Source organism: Durio zibethinus, chromosome 12 (genome assembly GCF_047325235.1).
Source record: "Durio zibethinus cultivar Kanyao isolate XHJ-2024 chromosome 12, ASM4732523v1, whole genome shotgun sequence".
Classification (NCBI taxonomy): Eukaryota; Viridiplantae; Streptophyta; class Magnoliopsida; order Malvales; family Malvaceae; genus Durio; species Durio zibethinus.
Genome location: NC_143173.1, coordinates 1781528 through 1790691, shown reverse-complemented (window position 1 = coordinate 1790691; position 9164 = coordinate 1781528). Strand labels below are relative to the sequence as shown.

At 33.4% G+C, this 9164-nt stretch overlaps 3 pseudogenes; all 3 read right to left on the bottom strand.

Moving 5' to 3' along the window:
- Positions 1 to 3045: 3045 nt before the first annotated feature.
- Positions 3046 to 3479, bottom strand: LOC111286855 (peptidyl-prolyl cis-trans isomerase 1-like; annotated as a pseudogene).
- A 737-nt stretch (positions 3480 to 4216) lies between these two features.
- On the bottom strand, positions 4217 to 5268 carry LOC111286856 (ethylene-response factor C3 pseudogene; annotated as a pseudogene).
- A 2717-nt stretch (positions 5269 to 7985) lies between these two features.
- Positions 7986 to 8957, bottom strand: LOC149515539 (peptidyl-prolyl cis-trans isomerase 1-like; annotated as a pseudogene).
- Between the last annotated feature and the right edge of the window lie 207 nt (positions 8958 to 9164).

Sequence of the window (9164 nt, the reverse complement as noted above, 5' to 3'; positions counted from 1 at the left end):
GTAGCTTTACTGTCAAGCTTTGATCTCTGCTCTTTCGGCACATGCATGAATGCTTTACACCCAAAAGCTTTCAAGTGAGAGTATGAAGTATCTTTCCCTGTCCACACTCTTTCTGGAATGTCAAAGCCCAAAGGAACTGATGGTGACCTATTAAGTAAATAACAAGCTGTGTTGACTGCTTCACCCCAGAATGGCTTTGGTAATTTTGCCATCCTCAATATACATCTGACTTTTTCCACAATGGTGCGATTCATTCTTTCAGCTATACCATTATGCTGCGGTGTTGCAGGTTCTGTCCTCTCATGCCTGATCCCATGCTTTGAGCAATACTCTTCAAAGCCTTTAGATATGTATTCCCCACCATTATCAGTTCGAATACACTTCAAGGGTAACCCTGTCATCCTTTCAACCATGGCATAAAATTTTTAAAAATATCGCAGTACCTGACTTTTGTATTTCAACATATACACCCAAGTCTTACGTGAAGCATCATCAATAAAAGTAACAAAATATCTGCTACCACCTAATGACTCAACCTCAATGGGACCACATACGTCAGAATAAATTAATTCCAATCTATTTTCTTTTCTCTGAGAACTTTTACGAAAAGAAACTCTATGATGCTTACCAAACAAACAATAATCACATGAATCGAGAGACATACCTTTGGTCAAGGGAATGAGAGAGTGCCTTGCCAAAACCTGTAACCCTTTTTCACTCATGTGTGCCAGCCTCCTATGCCACAAATTTACTGAAGCATCATTTTCAATGGTATTTACCTGGTTACCGTTCAATTGCATCCATGTCTTATACATTGTGCAGCATAGTTTTTCCTTTACAACTACCATAGATCCTTTGAGAAGCTTCCATTGTCTATTCTTTTGTCGGCTTTCATATCCCTCTTTATCAAGGACATTAATAGCAAGCAAGTTCATTCTCATATCTGGAATGTGTCTGACATCCCTTAAAGTTAACATGCAGCCTGTACTAGTTTGTACAATAATATCACCAATCCTAACAATCTGTGACACACTCTTGTTTCCCATCTTGGTACAACCAAAGTCTCCTGCTTTGTAAGTTGTAAACAACTCTCTCTTAAGAACACAATGATATGCCGCTCCTGTGTCAACTATCCACTCAATGCCGGGATTACTAACATGATTGCAATCATCATGTGTACAAAGCAAAGTAACTGAATCACTATCTGAATTCACTGTTGCAACATTGCTATCATCTAAACTCTTGCCTTTCTCATCTTTTCGCTCTTGCTTCAAGATTTTATAGTTTCGTTTTATATGACCTGCCTTACCACAATGGAAACACTTCACTTTACCTCTAGACTTGGATCTATGTTTAGACTTACCACGACCTTTTGAGTCCTGACCTCTGTCGATGTTTCCACCCCTATTCTCTGTGACTAGAGCTTGATTCCCAGGGTCTACATCTTTTCGCCTTCTTTTTTCATTAAGCATACTGTCCTTTACCATCTCCAATGTCACCTTATAATCAGGAGCTGAATTAAGAACAGTCACAACTAAAGTATTTCAGCTGTGTGGCAATGAACCCAAAAGAAATAACGCCTTCATTTCATCATCCATCTTAAGCTCCATAGTAGTCATCCGATTAAATATATCTTGAAAATCACTCAAGTGCTCTGTAACAGATCGTCCATCCCTGTACTGTAAAGTTACAATATTTTTAACAAGCATAACTTTATTCATACATGTTTTTCTCTCATACAATGTTGCCAATTTTTCTCAAACAATGTGAGCATCTGACTCCTGCGCTACATGATGGAACATGCTGATATCAACTCATTTTCTGATTGTAGCCAGCGTCTTTCTACCTAGCTTCTTCCAGCTTTCATCTTTCATATCTGCTGGTTTAGCCGAATCACCCAATACTGGCTCATACAAATCTTTGCAGTATAGATGATCCTCCATCATAGGCTTTCAAATTGAATAATTCGATGCTGTCAATTTTATCATAGAACTTGTATCACCCTCTATGATCTCAAATAGAATTTACTTCTATCCTGGGTTGCTTCTGTATCGATGTCTCAAAATAACCCTCGCTCTGATACCACTTGTTGCGCCTGAAGCAATAATCACAACAATACAGAAGCAATAGACAACAATCAATAATCAAATACGCAGGAAAAATAAAGCACACCAAGATTTACATGGAAAACCCTCTAGTGTAGAGGAAAAAATCACGGGCCACCAGAAAAGTCTTCACTATCAAATAATAGTTATACAAAGTTCTTCTCTAGCTAAAACTAGAGCTAATCAACAACTAGAGAAACAATTGGAGAAATCTCACCAAATAAGTGACTCAACAAATACACCATGGATTTGTTCCTAGAGAGCTTCAAACCCGATCTTCATCGTTCAGAATGTAGAACTCTGAATCATAAACCTCCTGACAAGGTTTTAACTCAATCGGATCACGGATCGACTTCCGTTCAACCAACTCTCCCTTCTCCTTTTTCTCTCTATGCTTTTCTTGGCTTTTCTTCTTTCTCTACTTGGTTTTCGACACACACCTAAAACAACCCCACCTCTTTTTTATTAAGTAGCTAGGGCTCTGTGTAAAATAAAAGATCAAGGCCCATGGCCTTTACTTGGTCCAAAACCACTTACATGGGACTGGACCCCATTTTCCTAACACTAATCCACAGCAACCCCACAAACCTCTACAGCAACAACTTTACTAACCTTTTAGGCCACCCCCATCTCCATTGCCTACCCAATTCAATTCGCTTAACCCATGAATAAGAGTCCTTGTCTATGTTCTGTTAATTGTGATCTAGTATAATTCAAGTATCATGTGTTGGAAATAAAATTGTGATCCAAGTACAATATAAATGAAATTGATCAGTTCCTCTCCTAACCAAAAATGTATAATCTGATAAAACATGACACTGAAACAAATTTTCCTTCAGGAATGCCTCAAATTTCTATTGGAACGTACATTATCAGTGACTAACAAAGTGGATAGAGTCCAAATTGCCATGTAGAAACATAAAAAAGATACAGTACTTCATCATTCCCAGCTTCTCCAATTATCTTTTGGCTGACCACAGTCTTCGATCACAACTGGTTGCAAAGTTCTCCCACTGTCTGAGCCAGCTTTTTCCATCTCCTTGACAACGCTTATCCATCCACTACTTTACCAAACACAACATGCTTTCCATCAGGCCATGGAGTCTTCTCAGTGCAAGTAAAGAATTGGGAACCATAGGTGTTTGGTCCAGCATTGGCCATTGACAAACAACCAGGTCCGGTATGTTTGAGCATGAAATTCTCATCTGCAAATTTCGTGCCATAGATTGAGTCACCACCAGTGCCATTTCCCCTTGTGAAATCTCCACCTTGACACATGAAGCTCGGTATGATTCGGTGAAATGCTGAGCCTTTATGGTGCAAGGGCTTCCCAGACATTCCGAAACCCTCCTCCCCAGTGCAGAGTGTTTGCAATTATATTGTGGGCTAACACGGTCAGTTAATCCGGATTTAGGTCAATTAATTTCAAATTACAAATAATTATAGTGGTATTATGTTGTAATATATTCGAACATGTAGTACGATTTTAATTACATATGATCCTAGTCTAATTTTGTATTTGAATCTATAACATGATGGGTCAATTTTGACTAATATATAAATATATATAAATATATATACGAAGTCGGTCCATCAGATTTTATACTTTTAATTTGAGAGGTAAATAGCAGTTCTCTCCTTTTGTACTATGCAAGCCGTTGATTGAGCACAATAGGCGGCATCGAAAAGCTAATGATGGTAACAACACATCCATGGGCTTGGATTTAAGGGGATTGTGTTCACTTCCACATTAAAAACAGTTTTAGTTATAAATTACGATAGTGATTCGGTAAGCCTGCAGCCAAATTGGTTATAGTTCAATTAGAGCTTCATCTAGTTCAAAATTGGGTCCAAATTGCCTTAGCAATTGCACATATTGCTCAAGGAAAAAGTAGTTAATATTATTCTTTCCCGAAAAGAAAATAAAAAACCTTGATTGAAAAGAAAACAGAATGGCTGTACTGATAAGGATGTGGTTGAAATATGGACAGAAATCTTATAAATTCGAAAAAATATTTTCTTTTATACCCAAAAATAAAAAGAAACGAGAATACAAATTGGCACAATGACCTTTATTTTCAAGTGTTCTTTTAAGCAAAAAAGAAAATAAAACTACTACTAATATATGATTAATATAGATGACAACTCTATGAATTCAAAATAACTAGAAATTGTTATCATATATATATGTATATATAGAAGAATGAAAATTTGTAGAAATGTTCAACTAGTATGTAATATTATTGTTGGCTAAAATTATGCATAGCACTAAACTTTGATTGTACATCATCTCAAAGATTTACAAATTCACAGACGATGTCCAACAAAAAATTTGGTCCTCCTCCACTATCTCAATTGAAAAGGGAGAAGAAACAAAAAAGAGAAGAAAAAATGTTGGTGTTTGAACTCAATTATTCACCAATAAGGAGTTGCACTCTCAGATATACTTAGAAGCTTCTCCAAATAATCAGCTCCTAAATCCTCAAACACCAGGATATTTTCCCTCCCCATTTCCTCCTTTCTTGATCTTCGTGTTCCCTGATCTTTTGCTCTTCATGGAGTACCTTTTCTCAATTGTCAAAGTAGGTGAACAACTTTCTTCAAGTCCATAGTTCATTTCTTGAAGTGAATCATAAACTGTATCCATTGGAAAACTGAGTATCACCATCGGACCTCGCATTGCGAGTGTAGCTTGATCATACACTAGCTGTAGCCTCAGCTATATCCAAGGTTCCAGGCCAAAGCCTAACACCATTCCTTATGGAATCCCTTATCTCAGCTGCCTATTTTCCCCATGGCCTCTTCCTAACTCCTCTATTCTAAACTTCCTTTCCTGTCTCATCTTCATTTGCATTCAAGTTCACTTAATGATCCTTTCTAAAACTATTAACGGATGTGGTATCGAAAGTGTTTTCCTATGCTTGATTTAGGACTCCCAAAGGAAGATTACACGGGAGTCATTTCCATTGAAAGGGTTTGGTTATGGAGATAATTGAATGATTCTAGTGAGAAATTTTTTGAGAAATATAGGAAGAAGAGGATTCAAGAGACAATTGGAGATTTGGGTATTGAAAAAATGAAGAGTCCATGTATGAAAATCAGGTCATTCTTATTATGGAAACGATTCTTCTTAGATCTTATAATTAATTCTCTTTGATTTTGCCTTTTGGTTTTGGTCATAGGAAATGAAATTTGAAGCTCAGTGTTATATATACAGTAATTACAAGCAAGGGAGGGAAAGGCTATATTAGTCAAATATTTATTTTAAAAAAGTTTAAAAAAAAGAAAGAAAGAAAGAACAAATTAAAGAAACGATGGAAAGAGAGTAAAATTATATGAACAAGTTATTAGCGTCGAACATCATTATTTAGTCGTTAATAGTAGAATCAACAGCTGAGTCAAAAGGAATACTTGTCGGGGCATTGTGGCCAGATCAAGTTAAAATTCTCTTACATCGCCCATGATGTTTCACTTTTATGTCCTGCCTATAACTTATATTTTTAGCTAATTAAAATAGTAAATCACTATGCTTAGAATGATCAATTACAATGTTAATTACCTTACATTGATGAACAAGATTTGATTAATATAGTCAGGTTATAGTTAAGTTTGTCGTAATTTTATTTTTATACAAAATAAATTAAATTTGAGAATTAAAAAAAGAATTACAAGTGCATAAATTTAAATTTTAATCCGATTAGAAGTGCTTTTTAAAATATTTGTATAAATCACTTAGATTAGACTTTGAATTTATAAAAAAATTACTTTATATATATATATGCTTTTCATTTAAATTATATAATATAATCATATTATTGACAAGGGTTAATTTTAATTTTTCATGTACCACCAATAAGTAAATGCTGTTGAAATAAAAATTTACCTATCTAATAATAACATATAATATAAAATAAATAATCAACATTTTTTAAAATATTATTTTATGGTGTGATTTTAACAAAATAAAAAAGATATATTTTTACATTGAATAGTTATTTCATATAATCCTTCTTTTATTAATTATGTCAAAATTTATTATAAATAAGTTTCTTAAACTAGCATAATTGATGTTATAATAACTTTTTGAATTGATAATAAGATGTAAAAAGTCAGTGGTCACTTTCTAGGTGCCATTATAGGTTGGTTTTACCTCTTCACTCAAGTGCTACCTTTGTTTCATTTTTTTTTTTCTTCAAATTCACACCCTACATAAGCATAACCTTCCAGCCTTAATTGGATGATTTGCCACTCTTTAATTAGTCTCTAATATTTTATTGGCCAAAACTTTGATTGTTCATATATACATTGGTCATTATTTTATATATTTTTATCCATTACTAGAATTTGATCCCACTATTAATAATTATTTTTAATTAAAATAAAATAAAATTTTAACTTACATAAATATATCAAAATTAAAAAATATTTAATTAAAACGTCATTAAATTAAAGGCGTGTCAAAGATACAAATGCAGTTAATATAATTGCATTTGAATTTTCCACAAAAACCAATTTCCAGCTTGAATTTTCCACGGAAAGGATTTATGGTCCGTTTAAATTCTACTATTGTAGAAAGAAGAACAAAAAAAACTAGACAAGTAAATCAACTCTACGGAGTTAGAATTTTCCACAAAAACCAATTTCCAACTTGACTTTTTCACGGGAAGCATTTATGGTCCATTTAAATTGCGTATATGGTCCATTTAAATTCTACAATTGTAGAAAGAACAAAAAAGACTTAACAAGTAAGTCAAGTCAACCAAGTCTATGGAGAATTTTCCACAAAAACCAACTTGAATTTTCCACGGAAAGCATTTACGGTCCATTTAAATTCTACAATTGTAGAAAGAAGAACAAAAAAAGACTTGACAAGTAAGTCAAGTTCACGGTCAAACAATTAACTCTTTATGTCTTAGAAAACAGAAAAAATAAAAAAAAAATGAAAATTTAGAAAAAAATAAAATTACAAAAAATTTAGAGAAGCTAAGACTCTTTTTCCTTATCATTTTTATGCTATAGTTACTTTCTTTTTTTCTTTTAAATCAAGTTTTAATATATGTATGGCGCCTAAAATTAAGAAATTTGTCAAAAAAAGAATATTAATTGAAATATAAAAGTGGTTTTATATAAAAATCTATGAAAGTAAAACGTTTAATTTTGCAAATTAAAATTTCAGTTTTATCTTTCATAGTTAACACAATTATTTTTTTATCCATTAACCTTTAATACAATTTTAATTACCAAATATTAGTATGATTTTCACAATTCATAATTATAGGTGTTAAAATTTAAATTTTAAATTTATTGAATGTTATATTTTAAAAATAATTATATAAATCAATTAAATTAAATTTTAAATTTTTAAAACAAGATTTCAATGCGTGATTTCATTGTACTTAGTATGATCATATAGTATCACCAAACCCTTTTTTTTTATATCCAACTAGCAATGGAACTAACCCCTCATAGAAGCCATGGGAAAAAAATTCTTTTAAATTATATAAAGAGAGAATTTACAAATTTTAATAACGTGTTGTATTTTGATTGATTGAATCTACATTTGATGTAATAAAAAATGTAATAATTTTTTTACATAATTGAACGATATTAATTTAAGTAATTATAATTTTATTATTTCGTATTAAATGATATATGAACTCGAGTTGTATAATTTAAATGATATATATTTAAATATACAAGTGTTAGGCTAGTTTTGTTTTGCCTTATACCACCAAGCAAATGGGGTATTAGAATTTTGACAGGCCTAAACAACCCTGCTGCTGCTAATAAACAAAATAAAGCCTTCCCCTTCTCCCTCCTTCCTACAAATATCTTCTACATCTATTTTTCCTCACCATGCTCTCATCAACCTCTCTTAAACCCATCGCCAATTGCCAAAATCCTTTATTTTCTTCATTTTTGAACCAAAACCATCTCTTTTTTCCCTTCACCTCCCTTTCCCATCTTCTAAAACACATCTCAGCGATTCTAATCCCCAGCAACCCCCCAAACCTCTACAGCAACAACTTTACTAACCTTTTCGGCCACCCCCATCTCCATTGCCTGCCCGATTCCGTTCGCTTGACCCATGAATAAGAGTCCTCGACTATGTTCTGTTAATTGTGATCAAGTATAATTCAAGTATCATGCGATGGAAATAAAATTGTGGTCCAAGTATAATATAAATGAAATTGATCAGTTCCTCTCCTAACCAAAAATGTATAATCTGATAAAACATGACACTGAAGCAATTTTTCCTTCAGGAGTGCCTCAAATTTCTATTGTAACGTACGTTAGCAGTGACTAACAAAGTGGACAGAGTCCAAATTGCCATGTAGAAACATAAAAAAAAAAATACAGTACTTCATCATTCCCAGGTTCTCCATCAATTTCTTTTGGCTGACCACAGTCATCGATCACAACTGGTTGCAAAGTCCTCCCACTGTCTGAGCCAGCTTTTTCCATCTCCTTGACAACGCTTATCCATCCACTACTTTACCAAACACAACTTGCTTTCCATCAAGCGATGGAGTCTTCTCCGTGCGTATAAAGAATTGGGAGCCATTGGTGTTTGGTCCTGCATTGGCCATTGACAAACAACCAGGTCCAGTATGTGTAAGCTTGAAATTCTCATTTGCAAATTTCATGCCATAGATTGCTTCTCCTCCAGGGCCATTCCCCTTTGTGAAATCTCCACCTTGACACCTGAAGCTCGGGATGGTTCGGTGAAATGCTGAGCCTTTACAGTGCAATGGCTTCCCAGACACTCCGTAACCCTTTTCCCCAGTGCAGAGTGTTTGTAATTATATCGTGGGCTAACACAGTCAATCAATTAATCCGGATTTAGGTCAATTAATGTCAAATTACAAATAATTATAGTGGTATCATATTGTAATATATTCAAACATATAGTACGATATTAATTAAGTATGATCCCAATTTAATTTTGTATTTGAATCATAATGTGATGGATCAATTTTAACTAATATATATATATATATATATATGAAGCCGGTCCATTAGATTTTATAACTTTAATTTGATAGGTAAATAGCAGTT